Below are 27,796 nucleotides of genomic sequence, written 5' to 3'. Positions count from 1 at the left end.
TCTATTGCTTTTGCTACAAATTAATCACTAAAGGGATGTTGCCTATAAGCTTAAATTATACATAATGGTCCATCTCTGGGAACCCTGCCTCCCAGGTAATGAGTGCTAAGCTAAAATATTTGTGTATTTTAAAGCATCCTGACCCCGCCCACCTGTAAATGACTGCAGGAAGGAAGACGTTAACACATCCCCTGTGGAGGCTGACTGGAACCAGGAAATGTTTTACTTTACTCCCTCCCCTTTTAGTATAAAGGAAACCTGAATTCTAAATTGGGGAAGATGGTTCTTTGGGACACTAGTCCACCATCTTCTCGGTCTGCTGGCTTTCCTAACACAATCGCTATTCCTTTCCCCAACACTTGGTCTCTCGACATACTGGCCTGTTGTGCGGTGAGCAGTAAGAGTTTGGACTCAGTAATGCATATGGTCAGTGACTGACCTTACTGTAAAACACCCTTTTATAAGATTAAAAACGATCTTCCTGATCGAGTATGCAAATCTAAAGAGGCGCAATTATCTTTTCTTAGTTCTCATCCATTTTGGGGGGTAGGGTAATATTTATTTACTTTTATTTATTATCACTATTATTTCTTCTTTAACGGAGGTACTGGGGATTGAACCCATGACCTCGTGCATGCTAAGCATGTGCTCTACCACTGAACTGTACTCTCCCCCCGAGTTCTTATCAATTTTATTGCCCCACTGAAGAAACTTTCAATTTCCTCTCCCAGTTTTCCAATGGCTATGGCCAAAGGATAGGTTCCTGCCCTTATCTGCATTGTAGTAGCTTTCAAGAAATAAACCCATTTCTTAAAATGACTCAATATACTCAGAGCTGTGGATAAAAATCAGTTTTTCCTAAGTTCCCTCCTCTTTCCTAACGGAAAACAAATACAATATATCAATTATTCTCATAGTATTTGTACTCTCAATATTAGAGAAGCATATTAACTGTCTGACAATGAATAATTACCGGCACTCAATGGGATAGATCAGTTTGTTTTCAAAAATCATCATGAGAACAGGCTGGCAAGAATGGAGCTTCTTACCACACTGGTATATACTCTTGCATGATTTCCATAAATTCCTATACATGGATTTCCTGTCCGTCATGAACACCATCTAAAGTTGATCCTTCTGGAGATTCCTCAAAAAACCAAAAGTAGAGCTACCATACGACCCAAGAATCATGCTCCTGGGCATATATCCAGAAGGGATCCTACTTCAAAAAGTCCTACTGCACCCCAATGTTCATAGCAGCACTATTTACAATAGCCAAGACACGGAAACAACATAAATGTCCACTGACAGATGACTGGATAAAGAAGCTGCTGTATATTTATACGATGGAATACTACTCAGCCATAAAAAAGAATAAAATAATGCCACATGCAGCAACACGAATGGACCTAGAGATTGTCATTCTAAGTGAAGTAAGCCAGAAAGAAAAAGAAAAATACCATATGATACTACTCATATGTGGAATCTAAAGAAAAGAAAAAAGAAAAAAAAAGGACACTATGAACTCATCTACAAAATAGAAACAGACTCCCAGACACAGTAAACAATCTTATGGTTACAGGGGAAAAGGGGTGGGAAGGGATAAATTTGGGAGTTTCAGATTTGCAAATGTTAGCCATTATATATAAAAACAGATTTTCAAAAATGAACAAATTTCTTCTGTATAGCACGGGGAACTGTATTCAATATTTCATAATGACCTTTGGTGAAAGGGTACAGCTGAAGTGGTAGAGCACATGTTTAGCATGCACAAGGTTCTGGGTTCAATCCCCAGTACCCTCTCCAAAGATAAATAAATAAATAAAACTAATTGACTACCCCCCTAAAATAATAAAAGTAAATAAATAAAAATTTAAAAAACAAACAAAAACCCCTTTCATGAAAAAGAATATGAAAACTAATATCTGTACGTATATGCATGACTGGGACACTATGCTGTACACTAGAAATTGACACATTGTAACTGACTGTACTTGAATTAAAAAAAATAAAGTTGATCCTTCCTGGAAGGGTCTCTGAACCGCATTGTTAGCGAGCGTATTCTTGCTGGATAATCACAGATGTCTGGTGAGTTTCTCACGCATGTTCACTCCCTACTTATGCCTTGTGGGGTCTGAGGAGCTGTCAACCTTACGTGAACAGCAAGTGTGCATAAATCATGGCAAATGATACATCTCAAAGTGGGGGGGGGGGTGTCTTGTCTTCTTTTGTTTCTGTAATTCATATTCTTCTTTATCAGTGTTCATACTCATTTTCCCAGATGGATTACTGCCTAGTTAAAATAAATATTTGTTATTGCTATTTGTTATTAAACGTCCAAGGTGCAATTGAGTTTGATTTCTTCTTCATTTTTTGGGAAGGCAAGGGAAAGACTGAATTTTAATCTCAGTAATACATCTTCCAGTGAGTTACATCTGTATGGGAACATGAATCTTAGACTTAAGTAGCTTATCATGATGAATAGCACATCAGTCAACACTCACTACCCTCTGTATTCCGTTTTCCTGGGATTTAATTGCAAATGCCTGGAATTACAATACAGGTAGTTTTCTATCGATGCCCTTTACTGATTAATATTTAATTTTAATATTAATATTTTTTCTAGTTTCAGCAATTAGAATTATTAGTATGAGTTGAAATCTTAAATTCCATGAATGATACACATTCTTATAACTGTTAATTAAATGTCATTTTTCAATGTAAGAAACACGTACCGTAATCCTGTTGTTAAAATGTATAATCATGTTATCATTTTCAAATCTAGAAAGCAACTATAAAAGGGCCAAAAAAAGAAAAAGAATGAATAAATAAATATATTTGTTTATCCAGATTTCATTTTTATCCTAAGGTCCCAAGAAGCTAGGCACCACATGGTTGGGTAATGTTACAATTCAGTCAACGTTATGCATTCTTTGGGTCGTAGGAGGATTAAAAAAAAATCAATAAATAAGACAGGGGGCCCACCTTAAAAGCTCAAGATCTTACAGTATAAATGCAAAACAGATTTGTAAAAAGTCAAAAAGCAGAGCAGGTTCCAAGGAGTGAGAATTCTGTTAGCACACATGAGAGAAATACCAGCAGACAGGAACAGCCAAGAAATGAATGCCTTCAAGTACAGCTGGAATTTGAATAGATAAAGAAGGACAGAGGGAAAATCTCAGTAATGGGAACACGTGTGTCTTTACACAGGAAACCCAAACACTCCAAAGTTCTCATTATGTCAGTTGCACCCAAAGATCCGGTTTAAACTTGAGAATCAAAATCATGCAAAGGGAGGTAAGAAAAAGTCCTGCCTCCAATCCGTTTACTTAATAACAGCCATTTAGTTTTGCCGTTAAGCTATGCAATGCTTATAAATCGCTGGCAAATAAACCGTGCATAACACGGAATCTGCTGACATAAAACTGGAACATTTCACTATAAAGTTTAATAAAAAGACATTCATTAATTCCCATAGAATGTTTTCCCCTTTGTCGCATTATTTCATGTCTTGGAATTCTGGAAAAAAAAAATTCCTGGAAAATTCATGTCCTGAATTTTTAAGAATAGCAGAAGTCGGGCAGCGAGCAGAGGACGTGACCTCTCTGTTTTCAAGAGCCGCCACAAGAGGGAAAGGTTCTCCTGCATCCCTGGGAAGTTGCCCCACAGTTCACAGCAGCAGGTAAATGTATCCCATACTGTGTGTGTTGCATTTTACATCCCTGCATAGACGGATGCCACGTGTCCATGTTTGAATCCTGCAGTGGTTAGGATGCCCTGCGATTTGGAGAAACGCAGGAAGGGGTTTGGCTGTGGTGGCCTGACACACGGAACACTCTTGTTTCATCCCATTGGCCTTAGAGGTGATTTATTTCATGGCCTTTTGAGAGATTTCTATGCTCAGAGTTGCTAATGCTTCCTGCCTTTTGGTCTCTTTCTTGACGTCTGCCTAACGAGGGTTGGGTTGCCCATCTGTGCACGTCTCTGCCATTTTGCAGTAGAGGGTCACCTTCCTGAGATCTCCCGCAAGTTTGCATCACCGGCTGCCCTACCTGGCTTCTTCCTTGGGTGTGTATTGCTGGAGAGGAGGGGAGAGGGACTGCGAATGAAAATGATACCTCTGCCCAGAGAAGAGGGAAGTCAAAGGTGTCCAGTAGAAACAGCAATGGAAGAAAGACACACTGTAGAACAAATAAATACCTCCAGCTCCATTCTATATACATCGCGTCCATATTCTCAATAAAAGAATGTGTTGGGGGGTGGGGAGAGTACAGCTCAAGTGGTAGGGCGTGTGCTTAGCATGCATGAGGTCCTGGGTTCAATCCCCAGCACCTCCTCTAAGAATAAACAAATAAACCTAAATACGTCCCCTACCAAAAAAAAAAAAAAAGAGCGAGAATGTGTTAGGAAGGAACTAACATGGAACTAAAAGACCTTTCTGTCCACAGCTTCTAAGGACTCCCGTTTTCAAGACCGTTCCTGAGACCACATTCATGGGAACATTTTCCAGGACCAGCAGTTTATTTACCGCATCGGAAGCCAATGAGTCCCGCCCGATGACTTTAAAAAAATGGGACATTAAGCTTTTAACAAGAGACTGAATTAGAAGACATTTTTGCTCACAATCTGGGACAGGAAGTACAAACACAAAAATGCACACGCACCTCTTCAGTATTAGAAGTGGGGTCAATAAAATAATTCTTGGGTATCAGGAGAACCTCCTAACTAAATGTGTTCTTTTTTTTTTTTTTCCCTTTCCCTAGGAAGAAATATCTTCACTTGTAACTGTTTCCTTGAGCCTTGTAACTGAAGGTTTTGAAAACTTCACAACTGTAAACCTTTCCCTGTATCACTGATACCACGTTGACATTTACAGGGAATTAAAGTCTTAATACTTTAAGTCAGAAAACCAGCACTGGCAGACTTGTCATAGGAAGGTTCTGCAAATGTGCACGCAGCTTCATTCCAGCTGGCGCTGAAGATTCTACCCAACTATACACGATGTAAGTAAGAGACACTGCCTGCAAAAAATATTGTCACCACACTGTGCCTGGCTGGGCGTTTCTGCCCTGAGACTAACACTTTATGTCTTGGCTTATAAACCGATTTATTTAACAAAAACGTGCATATATCCGATTTCCCCCAAGATGCTCTTAATGGAGTTTTTGCTGGGCAGTAAGGATGGCTGGAGGAGAGGCCTTTTGTCCACGTGCTGTATTCATAAGAATGACATCCATATTTTGGCTTTACACAGTTCTTCATTGCTTCTGTATTGCCCTCTTTGGCCCTCCATCTGTTCTTTTTTTTTTTTATTAGATTTTTTAATTTATTTAGGTCTTTTTTTTAAAGCTTTTTTCGGCTTTGTTTTTTGGTTTTGGGGGGGGCGAGGTGGAGGTAATTAGGATTATTTATTTATTTATTCCTTAGCAGAGGTCCTGGGGATTGAACCCTTGTGCATGCTAAGCACACACTCTACCACTGAGCTATACCCTCCCCCCGTCTGTTCTTTATCCTTACTTTCACTGGAACAAAACTGGATCTGTCTATATCTCTAAGGCCCCTCAGAGTTGCCCTTTTGGAAGCAAATTTCTAGACCTACTACCAAGATTCAATAAATGCTCACTATCATTATTAAGAAATGCATTTGCTTGCTGAACATACCGGTTTCATGTCCTCCAAGAGAATGAGCTATCACACAAGCTTTATACTCTATAACTAAAAAAGAATCATGTATGAAGGACGGCTACCTTTGAAGCTCACATTTTACTCAACATCCACCTTCAGCGTTGAAGGGCAATGCATCAGTGCTTACATAGCAAAGTATGGCCAGAATTCTTCCGCCCAAACGCGCTCAAGAGACCTAAGCTTATAACATTTTCCTGCTATCACCACAATGTTTACAGCATTTTATTTTGGACAATATTTATTGTGGATGTTTCTGAAGGCGTTGTGTCCAAGTCACTCTCTCTCTGACTCCTAGACACAGACACGGCAAACTGCTTCATCCACAGCCCAGCGGGCTCCCATGAAAATCTCACTGCAGCTTTCTGAGTTTTCCGTGACTTACTATGATCAGCAGCCTTCGAGAACGGAGCGTGATGATAAGGAAGAGGACGAAGGTTACAGCTGTGTTCTACCGTCTGCGTTGGATGGGCAGGAAAGAGTCGCACGCTCTCAAGTTCTCACATACTTTCGCTAGGGCATTGCTGCATAATTATCTCCATTCAGCTTCCAATATTTCCTTCCTTTGTCTGGGAACTGGTCTCTCTCCCATTTATTCTTTGAAGTTGAGAATAATTAAAAAGCCATTAGAGTCCTCTCTTCGCGATGACACTACATAAATTAAATCTTGGTGGCGCTGAGAAGCTGCAACGTGACCTAGCCCTTCCAAAGTGTCACTTTATCTACAATTCAAATTTCACTTGTGTGAGCAGGTCTCCTTCAAGTGTTGTTAATTCGAAACTCAAGGATTTGGATGTAAATAATGAAAACGTATTACTTGTCATTAATGTGACAGCTTATAGATTATCTTCAGTCTGGGGAAGTATGTTAATGGGGAAAGAATAGTATTTTCTGGGGGGAGGGCGTAGCTCAGTGGCAGAGCGTGTGCTTAGCATCCACAAGGTCGTGGGTTCAATCCCCAGTGCCTCCATTTAAATAAATAAGTAAATAAATAAAGCTAATTACCTGCCCGCCAACCCCTCCAAAAAAGAACAGTATTTTCCAAAGGACCTTCTAGGGTAGGGGGAGCTTTATTGACACTTAAGAAGCTGAGCAGACTATCTTCTTGCATTATTTGGTGGGAAGTAGGTTCTCAATTGTTACAATTTCTGTCAATGCTTATCTAGACAAAGGGGATATTTTTTTCACTGGTTTTCAAGTAGAAAGCATTGAGGTCTGAATGAAACGACTTCAGGGTGATTACAGCAGCAGGTGACAAAGACATTCGAGAGAGTCTAAGAGAGCATTCTCATAAATACGTATTCAGTCGCTCACTCCTCTCTGTTACTACGCTGAGTCGCAGATAGTCCAGGGTTGCACAGAGTTCCTTTCCGTCTGACTGAATCACACGTGGGGCCTCACAGACACAACACCCTCGTGAACAGAGCTACAACATAACGGGTGTGGGGGCAGCGGCAAGCCCAGGATGGCGTTGGGGACCTGTGAGAAGTCAGGTAACAGCCCATGAGACAGTAAAAGCGAAGTCTCCCCAAAAGCGAGGGTGAGGCTGTGAGGACGAGGAGGCGTTAGCCAAGAAAAGAAGGCCGGGGGGGGGGGTGTCCTTTCCAGGAAGGGCAGCAAAGTGAAAGAGATCAGACATGGGTAACTGTATAGCAACCCACTGATGAAGGAAGGTTCCCCCAGGACTCGGATGCCCTGTTGCAGGGCTGGGAGCTGCATCTCACAGGAAATGAGGAATGCCTCCTCCTGGGTTCTAAGCAGAGGGGTGACAAGGCTGATGTGTTACAAAGATCCTCCTGGCTCCTGCACAGACAGACAGCAACCGAAGAGCAGAGAGAAAACTCTTGTGGTAACGGACATACCTCAGCTAAGACTGTGGCAATGACGAGAGCAAAGGGGACGCTCAAGAGATGTTGACCATGGATTCCATCAACTGTGGTGGCTGATGGGACTGAGATGATGATTCCGGGGTCTCAACTCGGGCGACCTGGTCGGGGTGGGTTTGAGGGTAGGTGATGTTCTTTACCAAACAGGAAATGAAGAGTGAAAGGTGGAGAGAGTTAATTTTATACACAAAAGAATCTAGTAATGAGTCCATGGAGGAAGTTCTAAGGAAACAGCAGGTTAGCTTATTAAAGCCACATTGCAATATCAGATAAAACGTTCAGGATATTAAAAATATATGTGTCATAAGTCATTAACTGTTGATAAGGACATCATATCACAAGCTATTTTAAAAATACTCTTTCTTATTTATATTATGAATTAGCTGCAGCTTACTTAACCATCTATAAACTGTACAATTCAAATGATTAACAATAATTGGGGGGCAGAATCTGTATTTAATAGTAAGGTAAAAAGGAAATTTAGAGAAAGGTTTGAAGATATGTATTATAAGGGGAAAAAAACAGTGTAAAAGTCTCATGCAAATATGCAACTCAGTGCGGTTTACACAGTTTGGACTGTCGGCCAAATGAGTAGGCAGTCAGTAGACTGAATGAAGGGGCCCCATGAAAAATGAAAATGTGAGGACCCCTTGTTCACAGTTATCAAGAATTTCAAGACAGTGGCAGAAGAACATTAAACCCAAGCACAGGGTCCTGACATATGGGTCTTTCTAAGCAGAAGTCACATACCCATGAACCCAGTTCTGGGCCCTCTAAGGGAAATGAACTTGAAGCATGTCCCCCGGGCTGCAGTCCATCCTTGGACCCCCTCAATGAGCCTGGGACTACGACAGAATCACAGAGACACAAACAAGTAGTCTTGATGGACAGCCCTCTTGCAGGCAAGAGCAGAGGGTGACGTGGAAAACGGAGGCTGGTGGACATGTCTCTGAAGAATGTCTACACTGGGGGAAAAAAAAAGAGAAAATGATCATAACTGTTTAAGATTAGAATGGTATCATAAGGTAAGAGGGACTTAGAAATTCACTTGGCACGAAAGAAGGCCTGGTAGGCAGAGTCTCTCATAAAATACAAAGGAGCAGAACTCGGGAATCAAAAGCAAACTCAAAAAATTAAGAAGAGTGCAGAGTTGGTGGATCTTGAGTGGGAAATGCATCTTACACATTAGGTTCTGCACATTGTAGGGAATTCACCTAGAGGCGACAGAAGTTGGGGGGGGGCAACAAAAATCTATGACAAAATTTGTTTTCCCATATACTACTTCCCATTTGTCGTGACCTTTCCAACATTCTGTCTTCCAGAAAAAGTGAGAAACACAGGAACTTCATTCAAAACTTAAAAAAACAAGGAGAGAGGCAAAATTTCCCCAAATAACATGTGGCTAAGATATTGGAAACTGATAAGAGTCACATAATGCAGTCATGGTCCAGCAAAAGTAGCCAAATACCTGCTAATAATTATGATGTTGGGTTTTAGAGAGAAGCTCTTCAAAACCAAAACACACTGCGATTCAAAGAAAACAAATGCAAAATAAGTCAAGAGAAAGTTCCTTAGGGTTGAACTTCATTCTTAACATTCTTTTTTTTTTTTTTTTTTCCTCCAGGGGAGGTAATTACGTTGATTTATTATTATTTTTTTTTTTTTGATGGAGGTACTGGGGATTGAACCCAGGACCTCGTGCACGCTCAGCATGTGCTCTACCACTGAGCTATTACCCTCCCCCCGTTAACATTCTTGATACACATCATGCCTCTGCTGGCAGGCATACAAGGGAAGACATTTTTGGAGGAGGGACCTAGTATGTAGGACAATGAACTAGGCAAGAGATGATTACCTACACTGAGTTTAGGTCTCAAGAATAAAATCTCCATGGAAGATTATTTTACGTTTCACAAACACAGCTTCTCGTGTGTCTTACTCCTGCTTAACAGTTTCTGTCCCTATCAGCTACGCCATGAGGTCTGAATTCCTCCAAGGTCAAGACATCATAATAACTGGATCCCATTAAAGCATTCTCTACTGGGAAGTTCATCTTATTTCTGCCCACCATCTAAGGTAGGCACACTCTTTAGTCACACTTGCATCCATCTGCCATCACTGCCTCCTCCTTGAGAACACAAAATTCTCCCCACCGTCTAAGGACCACAACAAGGGACAGTCGTGGTCCTTGGACAACAGTGAGGATGCATCTGCTGTGCACCAGGGTCACGGCACTCGTTCGCAAACAAACACACTCACACAAAAACGCCTGTGTCCTAGGGATGTAGCCAAGATTTAAAAATACAACTAGAATTTCAAATTGTGAGCACCGCAAAGAAAAATCAGAGCCATCTATGAAAAAGATAAGAGGGAGCTCATGGAGATTGGAGCATGAAAGAAGGACTCTAGGAAATGATAAGCTATTGACAGTGGAGACTTTTACAAGGGTTTTTTGAGAAAACTGTCACATGACCTAGTTCATTTTTTCAAATCATAATCCTTCTTTTCTCTAACTTTCTAGAACACATACTCTTTACCCAATGACATGTTTTGGTTAATTTCCTGTCGCCTGGTTTCTTCTTTTATGTTGGTTGGTCCACATTGTCTTGGTGTGTAATTCGGATCTTAAAGACTAAATCTGAGGCTTTCTCTTTAGTACCTAACCGCGCCTCCACAGAATAGTGGATGGAAGAACTATCAGTATAGACTTCGCGACCTGACAAGTTTTTGCTCACTTCCTGACCAGTCAGATGGGCCAACAGAAGCATTAGAAAGGGGAATTTCTAAAGCAGGGTTTCTTAGCCTCAGCACTGCTGACAGGTGGGGCTGCAGGACTCTGTGGTGGGGCTGTCCCGACTTCACAGGGTATCGAGCCGTAGCCCTGGTCTGTACCCACTGAACGCCAGTAAAACTCCCTCCCAGTTGTGACCCAAAATGCCCCCAGGAACTGCCAGATGTTCCTCTGGTGGGGGACACAGGTGACTGAGAACCAATTCAGGAACCATGAAAGCAATTTTTGGACATAATAGAGTACTTGAATCGTGTAAGATCATTAAATATTAAAATATAAAAATTCAGACTATATTAACAATTTCAGAAACTATTAAACATTAGAAAAGATACTAGGAGACACATACATAGAAGAACAAGCCATGGAAATAGCGGTAAGAGACTCTCCTCAAATGATATGGAAAAGGAAATGCAGACAAAACACAAAGCACTCTTGCTTCTTTCTCCCGTGTAGAAATAAAACCTCTTCGAATTTCTTCCAGGTCTCAGCGATCAAGCTATCATTCAGGAGTGGGTAACCTTCAAAGTTAATGGAGCTTACTCCCCTAAAATTAAACGCATGCGAAATCTAATTCTGTTCTACCATGAAATCAGTTTCGCAAACACTGTAACCCTTGTCCCTAGATCATAAACCCTTCTACCTCCTGCAACTTTCTTAATGATAAGCATATTTTGTACCTAAAATGTAGCTGTGTGTAACAACAACAAAAAAAAAGACGACCTGTTTCTCTTTGAATCTGACATTGTTACTTCGGCACCAAAAAACAAAAATAGCATTTTATGACAATGGGACTCCTCTATCCAGATATTTTTTCCTATACAGTGTAAATTCTGGACGTGCCTCAGTCTATAGTTAGCTTCTGTCAAATCTCCTTAGTTAACGGGCAACTAAAAATACCTGTATTCTGCAACGGGTCCATCCATGCTGTACACCAGAAACTAACACAACATTTTAAATCAACTGTACTTCAATTAAAAAGCAAAGAACCAACAAACCCGTTTAAAATATGGGCAGAACAACTGCAAAGAAATGCAAATCAAAATCACAATGAGATAGCATCTCACACCTGCCAGCATGGCCATCATCAAAAAGAACACAAGTTAGCAAGTGTTGGGTGAGGATGTGGAGAAAAGGGAACCCTCCTACGCTGTCGGTGGGAATGTAAATTGGTGCAGCCACTATGGAAAACAACATACCTGCTCCAAAATATTTATCCACGGGAAATAAAAGCGTATGTTCACACAGAGACTTGTACACCAATGTTCATAGTCACTTGAGTCACAAGAGCCAAAAATAGGAAACAGCCCGAAAGTCCATCAAGATGTGACCGAGTAAATGTATTAGGGTATTTTCATATCTAAAGTGAAAATATATAAAGATACTGAAATAAACTGATGGAAAAAATAAACCTTGTCAACCCAAAATGAACAAAAACTAGTGCAGTTGTATTTTCAGACAAAATGTATTTTAAGAATGACTCTGCTAGATAAATAAAATATATGGTGAGAAAAGCACAGCAAAGCTTTAAAATATATAAAGTAAAAATTGAAAGAAATAAAAAGAGTTATAGACAAATCTATAATTATCGCAGAGGAATTAAATATATCTTTTGCAGTAATTGATAAGAGCCACTAGATAAAAATTTTAGTAAGATAGATGAGATGAGAATGATTCAATAAACACATCTGACTTAACGTACCTAGAGACATCACTGCACTAAAAAAAGTACACTCTCTCTGTACACACACAGAAAACTCTCCCATAAGTTGATGCACCAAGAAACAGGTCTTAATACATTTCAAAAGACTGAAAACATACAGTACAGATCTCTGATCACTATGCAATCAACATTGAAATTTTCATCCCCTTGGAGAGGTTTTTAAAGTCTGCATTAGCCACAAGTAACTGGGGAAGGCACAATGGAATTTCGAAAATATTTTTAAATGAATGCTCTGAAGAATACATAGCAATTAATTTGCATACAGCTAAGAGCAGTGTTGCGTGTGCATTAGCAAAGAAGAAAGACTGAAAACTCATAAGCTCATCACCCTCTTACAAAGGAAAAAACTAGTAAGTAACCAGGAAGGAGGCAGAAGGAAGGAAACAGAGAGACAGGAGCATTATTTGCTTAAACAGAAAACACATACGTAACAGGTCCAGCTGACGAAACCATACGCTGGTTCTTCTAAAGGTCTAAAAAATAAACAGAGGAGAAAACCTGATCAGGGAGTCAACAGTCCAGGGAGAGAGAGAAAGCAGAAACAGCCAACATTAGAAATGAAAAAGGGAATACCCTAAGATCTTGCAGCATTCAAGAGACGACAGGAAAAACATTATGGCAATAAACCCGTAGAAAGATGTAACTTAAAAGCTGAGAGAATAAATAGAACAGTCCAAGTTCTATATGCATTAAGAAAATTGAATTTCCAGTCAAATATTTCCAGAAAGAAAACATTAGGCTCACACGAGTTCATCAATGCATGGTATAAGGCATTCAAGGAAGAGGTAATTCTAATTTTATTCAGACTCCTATGGTGAATAGAGAAACACTCAATAAATCATTTTATGATGCTAACATAATCTTCATTCCAATATCTGACAAGGTGGCATGAGAAAGAATACTTATGGGCCAATCTCTCTCAACAGACGCAAAAAAGAATTAAAAAAAAAAACTCTAAAGAAAATTTTAAGCAAATACTTCCAGCAGTATATAAAAAAATGATAATTTATCATAAGCAAGTGGCTTCATCCCAGGGCTGCAAAGCACCAGTTTAACTTATTAGTGTCATTCTGAAAACCTTTCCTTATCGACTACATTTTTATTGCATTTATTTGCATTTAAATATGAAATTAATAACTTGATTGCTTTCCTTGAATCAAAAAGAAGTGAAATAGGGGGAGGGTATAGCTCAGTGGTAAAGCACATGCTTATTAGCACGCACGAGGTGCTGGGTTCAATCCCCAGTACCTCCATTAAATAAATAAATGTTATTAATCATAATAATAATAAGTAGTAACCTAATTACTCCCCTCCCCCCCCCCCAAAAGGGAAAAAAACCCACATGAAATAACTTGTAGTTTGTTAGGAAGGATCTGACTGCTTGGAAAATAAGGCTGAAGGTAGGTCATGGGTTAATTAAATCTGGCTAATTGTTGCATCAAATTCATGTTATCCATAAACAAGATTTTTAAAAGAAAAAATATGCGGATGTATAGTTTCCATGTTACTTTTTCCAGTAAACCGCACTGTTAAGGTAAATGTCTTTCTCGGATAACCTTCTGCATGGGGTGTACTTATCATTTGTCTACTGGGATTAACTGTACTGAGCTGACAAACAGTGCATCTCAGATCTGGGGGAAATGGGGACAGCAGTCCAATCTCTCTCTAGACAGCACCAACACAGGCTTCTAGGGGCTGAGCTGGAGTGAGATGTGTTCCCCTTAGACACCGTTCACTCTTGCAGATCCCAACATCTCAACGTCATGGAGTTAGCTGTTCTATCAGACCCTCCTGACCCCAGACTTTCGCCTCTGCCCCTGCAGTCCTGATCCTCATCAAAGCTCCATGGCTCCATGAATGTCTCCCGAGCAATCGTGTCTTCCGCGTTCTGCTTGCCTCTCCGTATTTCCCACATCAGTTACATTTGACCAGATGACCTCTTACTATTTTGTTACCTCTTTAGTCCTACTGAGGACACTTCTTTGTGAATATCTCACCTGCGTTCACCAAGACGGCTGTGTCAGACACAACGGCCTGCCATATTACCTCTTCTTCCTTCTTAAGACTTCCATCTCACGGTCTCGGTGTCATCACGCCTTAGAGGTCACCTCTAAGCTTCTCTGTCACCCATTCTCCATCTTCCTAATGGATGCTCCCTCTGTCAGGGGTCCCTTAAATATTCATTTTCTAGGGAGTTATTCCTGACAGTCCCTGTCCCTCAATGGCTCCCATCATCTTCAGGGTAAAATTCAACCTTTCTAGCTTAGCGCACCGGCTCTGGCATGAGCTGACTCCCTCCTATGTTTTTAATTAGTCATTCATCGTTTTTGCCAATTATACAGAAATGACATTTTTTTCTTTAAACACTTCCTAATAGTTCACAACACTGATTGCTTCACCAGGAAGAAATTTTCACCATTCTTTGTCTAGTTAACAGCAACTTATACCCTCTGCCCCCTACCCAGTAGCAAGCTCATATTTCCTACGACTTCCCCTGCTGGATTATTTGCCAGTTTCCTTGTCAGACTTGCTCTAAGCTCTTCGAGGGAAAGGGCAGATTTAATTTGGCTTCGTGTCCCCAGCCTTTGGTCCACGGTACTTAGTAAGGATCAATCGTAGACATAATAATGTGTCTCTTCACCAGAATGATATAAAGGGGACAGTAGGGGGACAAGTGGGGAGTCAGGTTGGGAAGAAAAACAGCAGATACTGTTAATTTAAGAAATTCCTTATGGCCATCATTTTTCACAACTCCCTTCAAGAGAAATGCGGTAGAAAGCGAAACTGGGAAATTCAACAGTGGACCAGCTCTGTTTTTCTACTTGGCATTTTCCACCATTGTGCTCAGAGAGTAGAGCACCAATAACCAGCTGACACCACGCTTCACTGGCTAGTTTTCCCAAAATGGAGCTAAATCCTCCTTGTTACGGAATTCTTACCTAAGGAAATAGAAATTTACAATCAACCTTCGGGCAGGACTGTGGACATGTCCACTCCAGAGCTCATTCTCCGGAAAACAACCATTTTTAAAGCAGAGGGATTACCCTACTCTGAAAGCAAACAAGGAAGGGACATCCTCAGAACACTGGGCAGTGTAACTATTTGACCTGAAAGCAATCATAAAAGAGCTTTCTAGTGTTTGAGGGGAAAAAAAAAATTAAAAAGCTAAAAGCACTGTCATCTCAGACTGCCCAGAAACCATGCAGCTGAACAGGTTTGCAGATCTGCGGCTCAGATTTCAAGGTTATCGCTCCGGGCAGTGACAGTCTGTAAAACTGATGCAGAAGCACATTTTAAAAGAAATTCTCGTCTCTTGGCTGCCACGGTGCTTTGAAGGTCATGAATGCAGGTAGGGTCTGTCCACCAAGAGACAACAGGATGAGAGAGTGACCAACTGCTTGATTCCTTCTACGTGGTGGGACCATGAAGTCGGAAGCCAGAAGGAGGCGAGTCCAAGGCTGAATCTCTGCTTGACACTTTGCATCATACCCCACAGACCAAAAAGGCAGGAGACTGTCCTATTTCTTGGACATATTACTAAGAAGAAAAGTTCCAGTCTATGCAGTCTTGCTAACCTGGGGTGAAACTTGGCCAATTCACTTATCTCACTGGTCTTTGTTACCTTCACTTTGGGATTTTGTCAAGTGAGCACAGACGTCTGTTGAAGTTAGATTTCTGAGATGGTCCCCCAGTGTTTCCTGTCTCCAGGTTCTCCAGTCCTTGTCTGGTTCCCACTCCTCGGGTGTGGCAAGGACCCAGTAACTTAGTTCTACTGATGGAATATTGCAAAAGTAACGGGGGTTGCTTCCATGATTAGCGTACAAAAGATTTGCTGGCAGACGCGCTTTCTGCCTTCGATGGCACAAGATCTGTGTTAGAGACACTCTACCCCGTGCTGGCTGTTCCATGGCAAGGAATGCAGAGGGACCTCCTGCTAACAGGGGGCAAGGAACGAAAACCCTCCCTGCCCAACAGCTCTCGAGAAACTGAATCTCACCAATAACCACAGCCAAGCTTGAAAGCAGATCCTTCCCCACTCAAACCCTCCACTGAAACTGCAGCCCAGCCAACAGCTTGGCTGCATCCTTGTGAGAGACGGTGAGCTTCAGGGCCCAGCTAAGCCATGCCAGGGTGCCTGACCCACTGAAATGGTGAAGATAATGAATGTGTGTTGTTTTAAGCCACTAAGATTTAACCCTGAAAATCTAGGCTGCCAAACCCAGTGTATTTATGGCAACCTTCTATGTCTTCTTCCATATGCCCCAATTCCAACAGATTTTTAAACTCTTGGAAACAAAAGCAGAAATAACATCATGGTCTCAGAAAAGGATTTATATATCAAATTCAAGAGCATATGACCTATTGTACCAACATCCTGGATAACGTGCCACATTTTTCAGGATTTGTGATGGGTAAGAGACAGACTGGAACTACAACATAATTTTGATGTAGCTCCCTCCCCTTCAAAACATACAGACATGCCTTAAGTATGTGGAATAAATTAGTTTTCCCTTTTCCTTTATAGGAAATAATGAAATTGTCCTCAAGTTGCAAGATCTGTAAATGCAGGAGAGCCTGCTAGATCACCCAACGGTGATCATTCACGAGGCTAATTCCATATCATGCCAAGTCATTACCACATATTTAGGGAACACCTAACAAAGTAATTTGCAATCATTTTTCCTCCCAGATGGGAAAAAGCTTTATGAAAATATGCTTGACTGTTACTTTATAATTATGTACTGCTCATTTTCTGTTTGTGTAGTTTTTAACTTCTCAAAGACTTTTTTTTTTTTAACATTTTTTATTGATTTATAATCATTTTACAATGTTGTGTCAAATTCCAGTGTAGAGCACAATTTTTCAGTTATACATGAACATATATATATTCATTGTCACTTTTTTTCTCTGTGAGCTACCATAAGATCTTGTATATATTTCCCTGTGCTATACAGTATACTCTTGTTTATCTATTCTACAATTTTGAAATCCCAGTCTATCCCTTCCCACCCCCGCCCCCTTGGCAATCACAAGTTTGTATTCTATGTCTATGAGTCTATTTCTGTTTTGTATTTATGCTTTGTTTGTGTTTGTTTTTTTTTTTTTTTTTAGATTCCACATATGAGTGATGTCATATGGTATTTTTCTTTCTCTTTCTGGCTTACTTCACTTAGAATGACAATCTCTAGGTCCATCCATGTTGCTGCAAATGACATTATTTTATTCCTTTTTATGGCTGAGTAGTATTCCACTGTATAAATATACCACCTCTTCTTTATCCAGTCATCCATTGATGGACATTTAGGCTGTCTCCATGTCTTGGCTATTGTAAATAGTGCTGCTCTGAACATTGGGGTGCAGGTGTCTTTTTGAAGTAGGGTTCCTTCTGGATATATGCCCAGGAGCGGGATTCCTGGGTCATATCATAAAATACTGTTTTTTTAAACTTGATGCTTAACCAACACTTAACCAACACACGGTGCTAGGATGGGTATTACCACTAACGTATAAACAGTGATGGAAGTTATTGTGAGAATTTCCCAAAGTCACATGACTGGGGGGAATAGTCCTAAATGTACGGCTCTATTCAAATGTCCCTATCTCAAATCTAGAAATATTAGACATCACTCCTCCGCATGGCATGTTTTCATGACAGATTCCTGCACTTTATATTATTCCGCCTTTTTTTTTCCAACTAAAATCTGTCATCCCCAATGTTAGTGCCAACAGCTAAGCAGTATTTTCTGATCCTTCAAGGAGACATCACCACTAACTCAAGCTGACTTCCTTCCCACGACTTACAGACCATGGGAAACTTACCCTTTTCCCTTTGGTTTTGCTAAACCAACTGTTTATCAATTATGAGACAGGAAAGATACAGCAATGCCTGTTCTCTAAATCTTACCTTTCTGAAATAATCAGAAAAAAAGTAACATTCAATTAAGGTAGTACCATTATCTATTCAGTGGAAACTTTTAAACTTTTTTTTAAAAAATGCCAGAATGTTAAATACTATTTCCAACATCACGGTGCTATTTCTTCTGTAAAATCGGTTCTCGTATTTAACTAATGAGCAAAAAATTACTGGAAGCCACTTTTCCACCTTTCAAAGTGTTGTACCACTTCAATTTAAAAGTGTGGTGCTTGAAAAAATTTGAATTACCCAGTAGGCAGAAGGTTATTGTGGCATAAAACAAAAAATGACTGGGGGTATTTATTCCATGAATGCAGATGCCCTGAAAGTCAAGTCAGACCCCTCTAAATACAACAGGAAGTCATCCCGAAATTGCACTGTTAATTCAGAGGAAGTCTGTTAGATCTGTTTTCTGAAATTACATGCCATGTAATAGTTACCTCCGAATCGATAAACAGAGGCACTGCTGTAGACTCAATTGTATCCCGCCCAAATTCACATGGGGAAGCTGCACCCCTCACTGTGCTGGTATTTAAAGATGGGAGGCTTTGGGAGGTTGACTGGGCTAGAGGAAGTCCTGAGAGTGGGGCTCTCATGATGGGATGAGTGCCCTTAGGAGAACAGACAACGGACAGCTTGCTCCCTCTCCCCTTCTCTCTCTCTTTCTCTCTCCACCAGGGGAGGACACAGCAGGAAGGCGGTCCCCACCCTCTTCATAGCTACAGCAAAGCTGCCAGATATCAATTATCGATGACTTGTGTCCTCTGTGCTTCAGTTCCTCTCGAGCATTTGCTGGCAGTTGCAAGAACTCAGCTGAATGGGTAAGGGGCCATCATCATTTCATCGAGCTCTTTTTGTCAAACCTCTGAATACACTATTCCTTTACTTCTTTACTCATTGATTTAATATGCTATGCCTGGAGAGGGTATGGCTCAGTGGTAGACCATGTGCTTAGCATGCATAAGGTTCTGGGTTCAATCCCCAGTGCTCCCATTAAAAAAATAAATACTACACTATGCCCAAACTCTATAATTTTGCAAATACTCTTTCCTTCTCCCAGAAACTAGTATGATCTAATAATATGAAGAGGAACGGACTTGAACTCAGTAGAAACTGGTTTAGCTCTCATTTTTCACCTAATACATAACCTTAAATCAATTTTTTAATGGCTATGGGGGGAAAAAAAACAAACATGACCTGACTGTGAAAATCCATGTGTGTATGTGTATCCACACAAAAATCCCTTGGCAATGGTAAAACCCTGTGCCAGTATAAAGTTTTGTTGTTATGCACATGAATCCTATTATTATTATTATCCATCTTCAACTAGAATCTATTCTCGTGATTTGCATCATCTCAATTAAGAGCAGCTCGCCCCTCCTACGACAGTCCATTGATTATGCACGTGGAATGTAATTGCGCTTGTGATGTTCGGATGATTCTGAAAATCATTTAAAGACCACTGCGGTCCTGAGCAGTTTCTCTGCAGTGCACTTCATCAGACGGTTGATATGATGCCTGTGAACTGATCATTGATGTCCCTTTTGGGGGGAGTAACCCCTCATCAAGCTGGTGGTGCAGTCCACTGAATGCATTAGCAACGACTAGTTATCAATCTTATAACCTTTTCTAATTAACAGAATAAACTATAAAACGAAGACAAATTGAATGTATCCAAGGGTGAAATACATTCACGCACTAAATGCGTACTTATGCCGAAAAGATAATCTACGAATGCTTCACGACGGAGGAAAGCTGGTCTGTGCTTATTTATAGACGGAACGCGAAGACACAAACAGACTCCTTTGTCACTGGTTTCTCTGTGTCCTTTCTCCCGATGCTCCCGAAATTGCCGGGGATGAGTGCTGCAAACGTCGTCATTGTGGTTATTTATTTCATACTGCACTCCCGAGAAGGATCGCAGGGTCGCAGGATAAACAGCCAAACGTGGGGAAATAACAAACAGCAACACGCAAGCGGGGGGCGGCGGCAAACATCACCACCTCACCCACGGGAAACATCACACACAAAGAGCTGGAAAGAAGTAAGAGGTGAGAATCCTCACTATGAGCTCGATGAACGGCTCCGGCCAGCAGGGGTGAATATTTATGCCCGCATAAGCACTGCAAAATAGCAAAGAGGAGCAACAGGGTAGCTCTTTTCTAAAAGCAGTGTCTGACAAACAGAGTTTATGAAGTCAGCGTTCCTCAGACATCTGGGGCCAGACAACTGCGCTGTGGGAGGCGGGGGAGGCTGTCCTGGGCACGAGGGGATGCTTCACGTAGTCTCTGGCCTCTGCCCAGTCCATGCCAGTGGCAGCCCCGCACCCAAGGAGTGACAATCAAAACTCCAGACACCGCCAAGTGTCACCTGGAGTGGAGACAGGAGGAGGCAGGGAGGCAAAAATGCCACTGCTTGAGGACCACTGATGTGGTATGACCCAAGCTGAAACTAACCACGATGTGGACTGTCTTTCAGACGTAATGAATAGGCTTCCAGGGGGGGTCCCCAAACTCCACTCTGATAAGCACTGGGTGTTTAGGTCAATCCTCTCCGGGCTTCTTTACTTCTTTTTTTTAAATTTACTTGGGGGGAAGTAGGTAATTAGGTTTAGTAATTTATTTTTAGAGGAGGGACTGGGGATTGAACCCAGGACCATGTGTGTATGCTAAGCATGCGATCTTACCACTTGAGCGACACCCTCCTCCCCAAGGTGAATTCTTAATATGGAATCCATCCTTTACCTTCATATTCCATGCTCCAATTTAAATACAACGGAAGACTATCAAATGGAAGTTTAGATTCCCTGGAAGACTAACGTTTAAATACAAAAGAAGGCTATCAAACCTGCTTTCCCTCAATAAATACTGAACAACTCAAAAATTACATATACTGTTCGCAGATGCATCCAGCTTCGGGTGTAGGGGCAGTTTTATTGATTCTGGCTTGCATCTGTCAATTCATTTTCTGCAAATACACGTTTCCAGTGCTCCCCCACTGGGTTTTCAATGTGCCTTAAGTGAAGGAAACACATAAGCGGCCAGAAATGGGTACAGGGTCTGGGGTTGAGGTAGGGGCAAATTCACAATAAAGCGTTGTGCTCTACAAACGCCCCGGGAGACACGCCGCATCGGATGCAGCCCCCTGTGTCAAAGAGCTAGAGCTCAATGTTTGCGTTCCCTGCAAAGTCCACCGACTCTACTATACCTGGCTGGTCCTTCCAACACCCAACCTGAAATCTAGCATCATGGGCTATTAGGAAAGGATCAGAAAACAGTTTTAGAATTTCTGTCTTAACCAGAAGGAAGTAATGGTAATTGTATCCGACGGACAGAAATACAGAGGTTGAAAGGGGCTTTGAAAACCAGTGAAATGATGTACTAGGGTTCCCTACAGTGGCTGGGAGAAATCAAAGAATCTCTTTCCCTATTTCATTTGTGTAAAAATTTAAAAGTACTGTTTCCAGAGGTTTCTGAATCTAAACAACAAATCTAAAAAAAAAAAGAAGTAATGTATTTACTCTGTCTACGTGGCCAGACTCACAAATTATCATCACCAATTGCAATGAAGGGTAAAATCTGAGTGTCAGCAATCCAGGGAAATAAAAATAGATACATGCTCAAAATACTGATGAATATACACATGGCATTATCCCTGTGACTGTGAGTCCAGTGTGGGTTCATTTAATGCTAATGGTTTCTGATGGTAAATTTCAGTCTAAAACCCACACTCCCAGACCATGGACTTAAATGTATCACCTTGTGACACAGCTCAGTGAAATGACTGTATGGCCAGACCTTAAGGTTTACCAGTGCTTTTAGATCCCAAAGCCTTTTAGAGTGCCACGTGTAATCCTGAAAGGCTGGCATCCTCAGAGCCACGTTCTGTGAGTCATCACCTCCAAAGCGTGTCTGAACACACAGCATCAGGGAATAGGAATGTTCTGACAACAAACCAAGGGCAAATTCAAACACGGATTACCCTTGGAAGGATTCTGTTCTTCTTCTTGTTGTTTTAATTAATGATCTCATTAGAAATGTGTGTCGAGAAACCATGAACCGTGCAGGCACTCAGAACTATAGCAACGGAGCCGTCTCCTCCTCTTGGCGAAGACAGAGCTCCTAGCAACTGGGGCCAGAGCGGTGCGTCTGCAGCAGCCACCTGGACAAGACGGCCAGGTTCAGCTGACGGCCCTTCCAGCCCCAGATGTCCTCACGGAGACAGAGTCAGTATAAGAGGCACCTCGGTCCTCATTTCCCTCCCTCCCTCCCTCCTATTTGCCTCCAGGGCTCACTGCTGATCAGACCACCCTAGAGCCAGAAACACAGGGTCCACTCATCTTATCCGCACCGATCAGCCTCCCAGGGCCCAGAGCAAGAAGGAAAAAAAAAGGATGTAGGCAGGTGAAGTGGATGACGTAGCACAGTGAGGAGACGCCGCCATCCCCACGGGACAGCAGCGCCATGATAGTCTGCAATCCTCCTCGGCTCTGTGAGATGATCCCCCACCGTCCACAGAACGTAAGCATTAGACCTCTCTGCAGTACCACAAGCATCGTGGTGAGCACTGGCTGAGCACCTTCTGCCAACACCAGGCACTGCGCTGCACCATCTGGGAACCATCCCCTTTTAATCCTCCGAACGGTGCCATCACAGAGGTACTGTCTCATCCGTCACATTTCAGGCATGAGAACCATGAGCCCTAGGGGAGAGTCCACAAACTTTTCCTGACCACAAGGGTGGAAAGGAGGAGAACTGGGATGCACGTGTGGGCAGCCCGAGCCCAGAGCCCGCTCGCCACTCCCCAGAGTAAGTGGGCCTTAGCGTCACCAAAAATCAGGGGTTTTCTGGGATGCATGGTGTCAGACCACCAGGAGAACCACACCTAGACTGCCATTCGAAAAAGGTGCCCCTAAGCTCCTGTCCAGCTCATGATCACAGCCGCTGCTGGGCTTGAAGAGCAGACTGGTGAGGACACACACTGTAGACGGCCGCCAGCTGGGTCTCCCTGCTCTAGAGTGAGAGTAGTTGAGAAAAAGCACACAGGGGTTACAGCTTTCTCTCCGCCAGCAGACACACAACTACAGCCAAGTCGCAGCCTGGTGCAGTGCTGCAGCCCCCTTCTGCAATGTCCCGGAGACCCTCCCAGAAAAGACACACTACTTCCTCCAGCACTGCATACATTCACTGTCCACCTCCACCCTGGTCTCCTGCCCAGGGTTCCCCACTCTCTGTTGCCAGACCAGAACCTACTGGGACGTCAGCACATATTTCCTGATGCTTCTTGTCCCTTGAGGACACGCTCCCTTCTTAAATTCCGAAACTAAGCATTCACAGAAAGAATGGATATTGAAAATGGAAACCAAGACGAATCACGCCATATATTCAAAAGTGGCTGGACACACGATACGAAAGTCACATTCCACTGTTTTCCTCTCTCATCACAAAACGTCACTGTGATTAGTAAAAAAAAAATAAATAAATAAATAAAATAAAAAATGCTGACTCTTGCCCTCGGGATGGCTTCACTTCAAATAGCTTTTGGCTCTCCTTACTTTTACTGACAGATCAGTCCAATCTTCATCCTGCTATTGTGGGAAAAGGTCATCCCAAGTCTTCATTTTTTCCTGGAAATGAATATCTCATCACATTGATGTCACGGGTACTCTCTTGCGCAAAAGCTCTTGGTACTTGCGCTTAGATTTACTCAACAAACACTCTCACCACCATCCTGACTTCACCACTGCAGTCTGCGTGACGCCTATCAACAGTCTAGGGCCCTGGGAGGTTATCTAGCACACCTTGAAGGAGCACACCCTCCTAACACCCTGCCTTTCAAGTTGGATGTCCACAGTGCACTTGGCATTCTTCGAGTTTTGTCTTGCTCGGCCCTTCTCTTGACATCATTTGCCGTAGACTGAATGTTTGTGTCCCTCCAAGATCCATGTGCTGATGTTCCCAATGTGATGGTATTTGGAGGTGGTGCCTTTGGGAGGTGATGAGGTCGTGAGGGTGGAGCCCGCACGAGTGGGATGAGGGCCCTTCCAGAAAAGACCCCGGGGAGCTCCCTTGCCTCTTCCTCCATGTGAGGACACAGCGAGAAGGTGACTACCTATGAGCCAGGAAGAGAACTGTCACCACGAACTGAGGCAGCTGGGACTTCGATCTTGGACTCCCAGCCCCCAAAACTGTGAGAAACCAGTGTCTGTTGTTTGCGCCCCTCAGTGTGATAGCCCAGCCTGCACAGACGAAGACATCACATAATCAAACAATATAGGACACTTTTTGGTACCAGTACTTTGGAAAGTTCTTTATATCAGTTCAATTTTGGGGTCTTTAAATCTTCTCACCTAGGTCTTACTGAGAACAGTTGAACACGTGAAGACCAGGTGAACCCGTCTCATCGTGTGGGCACCTTCTGATGTCTTCTAAATAGGCACTTGCCTCCTACCTCAGTTATCCTTGTGGACAGTTACAAAAAGTGGAATCATACAAACGTTAGCCTTTATTTATACCCATGCAAGTATGTGCACAAAATTTCTCTGCGGTCCTGGAAAACAGGAAACCTGTTAGATCAAAGCTCACTCACCTCTGTGAGCTTTAAAGCGAGTTAAAGATATGACTGTCTGGATTTGGGGGTTTGATTTATGCCCCACGATCAAGAAGGTGGCACTGAAGTCATGGTGTGTCTACGACGTCTGTCCTATTAGAAGTCCTGCTTTCAAATCAAGAACCAGCTCAGATACATCTTTGTGTCCATGTCGGTTCACGCGGGGTCGAGGTGAAGGTGGAAAAAGTCCTGACAACTTTACATTAAATTTGGAACACAGCTGGGTTTCTCTAGTGGCACAGAATTCTAAAGCATCTGCGACGTTTTTGTCGCAGTCAAGCAAAGAACCTCGCTGTCCACATGTCATTCAGATCAGAAACAAAACCGCAGCACACAGCCCATGTCTTCTGGTGAATCCTTGAAGGTGATGACTTTGATGGTGGGCTTTTGTCCAACTGAGAAAAATGTCATAATTATTGAGGATGATCTAAAAAGAGTCATTTTTCATCCTGGACACTGAGGAAAGATAAGAAAATACATGCTGTCCAACTAGCTAATGTCTTTTATATTTTTGTAGAGACAATTTATGAGTTTCTCCGGGAAAGTAAGAAAGTAAAGGTTAGCAAGCCAGAGGTTAACGGAATAGATGGAAAGAGTTGTGCATTTTCGACTGCATTTCTTTCCAAATATTTTGAAGGCTCACTGAAATGATTTTCTGACACATACACTTCTACCAAAAAAAAAAAAAAAAAAAAAAAAAAAAAGCCCATCTGTATTCCTGGAATAAAGATGACAAGTGGCATGTCTTTCTTGGAGTATGTGAGCTGATGGTTATGCCCTCGGGGGGAAGAAGCATCTGGACCATTTTATCTGGGCACCATAGCAACAAGAGGCCAATGATCAAGAGAGGATTCACTTCAGAGGGTCAGGATGCCGTGCTGTATCTCGAAACAGCTCAGGGTTAAACACGGCTCTTCCTGTACGCCCGTACGGGTCAGGGCGCTGGATTTAATGCTCTGGGGTTAATGTCTCCAAAGTTGCTTTCTTGGGCTGAGCGGGGGACATTGGGAGGAGAAAAAGTACAGGAGAAGAGAAAAAAGGTGCCTGTCTAAGAAGTTAGGTCGTTGGATTCGATGCCCACGGCTGCTGTCACCAATGACCACACGTTGCAGGGCTTACGTCAACACGCATGCAATCTCTTACAGTTCTGGAGGTCGTACGTCTGAAAGAGATGTTAAGGGGATAAAATCCAGGTGCTGACAGAACAGCGTTTCTTCTAGAGACTCCGAGAGGAATCCATTCCCTTGCCTTCCCCAGCTTTCAGAGGCGACCAGGTTCCTCGGTTCCATTCAGACCTCTGCTTCTGTTCACATCTTCTCTGACTCTGACTTTCTGCCCTTCGCTTACAGGGACCCTTGTGGGTACAATCCAGGATAACCTCTCCAACTCAAGTTCCTTAACTTAATCACGTCTGCAAAGCCCCTTCGCCATGCAAAGTGACAGGTTCATCATTTTCTGGGGATTATGACGTCAGCGTCTGTGGCAGGTGGGGAGAGGTCATTATTCTGTTTACCATACTCATCCTAATGGGAATGTCCAGAGATTTCCTCAGACTCCTCAAATGGATTTTGAGAAGACACTTCCTTACTTGGATAAACAGAGTGAATTCTCACCATGGCCTGATCTTACGCCTTCCAGGTCTTTGCTTCGTGAATTTCCAGCCATTCTTTGTCCCCACTGAAATGCATTCTCTTTCCTTTGTATGAATCTTGGCTTCTCAACCCCGATGCTGGTCAAATTACAACGCCCTCTCTCCCACTAGTCTTTCGGGGTCACTCACCTGCAAGCTGTATTTTCCCCCCCAACTCCTTTTCACTATGCCATTTCTGTCTTCCACTGTTGCCATTCGGGTGCAAGGCAGACCCCCAAATCAGCCTGGAGGACAATACCCCTGTTCGGGTCACCTTTGTACCCGGAGCCCTAAGCGTAGCTTCTTGCACGTGACCAACCCACTCATTCATGCATCCATTCATTCACTGAAGAAATACTTCCTGAGCACATACTAAGTGCTGAGCACTATTTTAGGTATTTTAAAAAGTGAATCAACAAGTGAATGAATGCATTCTTTGCTTTGTACTCCAGTGAAAATGGATTGCCAGCATACAGCGTTCTTGGCTTAATCTGCAATCCTCTTGGAGGGAGGGTACAGCTCAAGCTTGGGGAGGGTATAACTCAAGGGGTAGAGCACACGCTTAGCACGCACGAGGTCCTCGGTTCAACCCCAGTACCTCCTCCGAATACAAATAAATAAATAAACCTAATTATCTCGCTCTCAGTAAAAAAAAAAAAAAAAAAAAAAATGGAATCCTCTCTCTAGAAGCATTTATTATTTGAAAGAAATTAGTTGTACGGATATCATAACCAGAAAAGTCAGGGAAAACAGCATTTTGTGCCATTAGGAAAAGATTATAGAGTCTATTCAAATTGCTTAGTCCACAGGTCATAACGAATGCCTAAGGAAAGTTAGACACACTGATTATTATTTTCTTACGAGTTGCGTCAGAGGAGGAATTGGCAAGAGCAGTGCCTGTTTCTGTTACTGAAAATGCGTCAGCTGCACATTCGCACGCGACGTGGAGAAAATCCATTTCTTTTTGCAATGCTTTGGGGAAACGGCAAAGCCATGCCGATACACGTCCTGAACAAAACTTGTGGATGAAATGTGTGCGTCTATATATATATCCGTATCTATGTATCTTCTCCATTATAAAAAGGTTTTTTTTTTTCTTTTATTGGCACTTAGATTTATTCCATCGGTCAAGCTTTTAGTCAACTGAAGTTCCACTGTGGATTGCCTGTCCAAAACCTTTGGGAAGACGGGAGCAGACAAACCGCCGACTGGCTTGCAGCACACTTACTGTGTTTGTACAGGGTGTTGATTTGTTCCAGCCTTTTATGAGATGGCCAGGAAAAAAAAAAAAAAAACTGCTTCTCTATTTTAAACTGAGAAAATGAATTTTACATCGATTAGAACACAGACCTTTAGTAAGTATCTCTAATAGATTTCATTGACTCCACGCACGCCCACTTTAATAGAAAGATTCAATGCGAATAAATCATACATGAGAAATAAAAGTTACAAGAATGAACGCCTGCATCTAGTCTTCCAATGATAATTTCATTCCATTCCCTTCCCTGTTCCTTCCTTTCTTACGATGTCCTGATTTCTCGTTAAGAAAAGACAGAACACGTAT

The 27,796-nt window shown here is 42.2% G+C and overlaps 1 protein-coding gene and 1 non-coding gene across 5 annotated transcripts in view; one reads left to right on the top strand and one right to left on the bottom strand.

Moving 5' to 3' along the window:
* The window catches only part of STS (steroid sulfatase), a 499,782-nt gene that overhangs the window by 304,081 nt on the left and 167,905 nt on the right, over positions 1 to 27,796 (bottom strand). The gene's annotated exons all lie outside the window — the stretch shown is intronic.
* TRNAN-AUU (transfer RNA asparagine (anticodon AUU)) lies at positions 13,257 to 13,332 on the top strand. Its single transcript is given in 2 exon segments — positions 13,257 to 13,293; positions 13,297 to 13,332. It is a non-coding gene; the product is annotated as a tRNA-Asn (tRNA).

The sequence above is a fragment of the Camelus bactrianus genome, chromosome X, assembly GCF_048773025.1.
Source record: "Camelus bactrianus isolate YW-2024 breed Bactrian camel chromosome X, ASM4877302v1, whole genome shotgun sequence".
NCBI classification, from domain to species: Eukaryota; Metazoa; Chordata; class Mammalia; order Artiodactyla; family Camelidae; genus Camelus; species Camelus bactrianus.
This window is presented reverse-complemented; position numbering and strand designations above follow the sequence as displayed.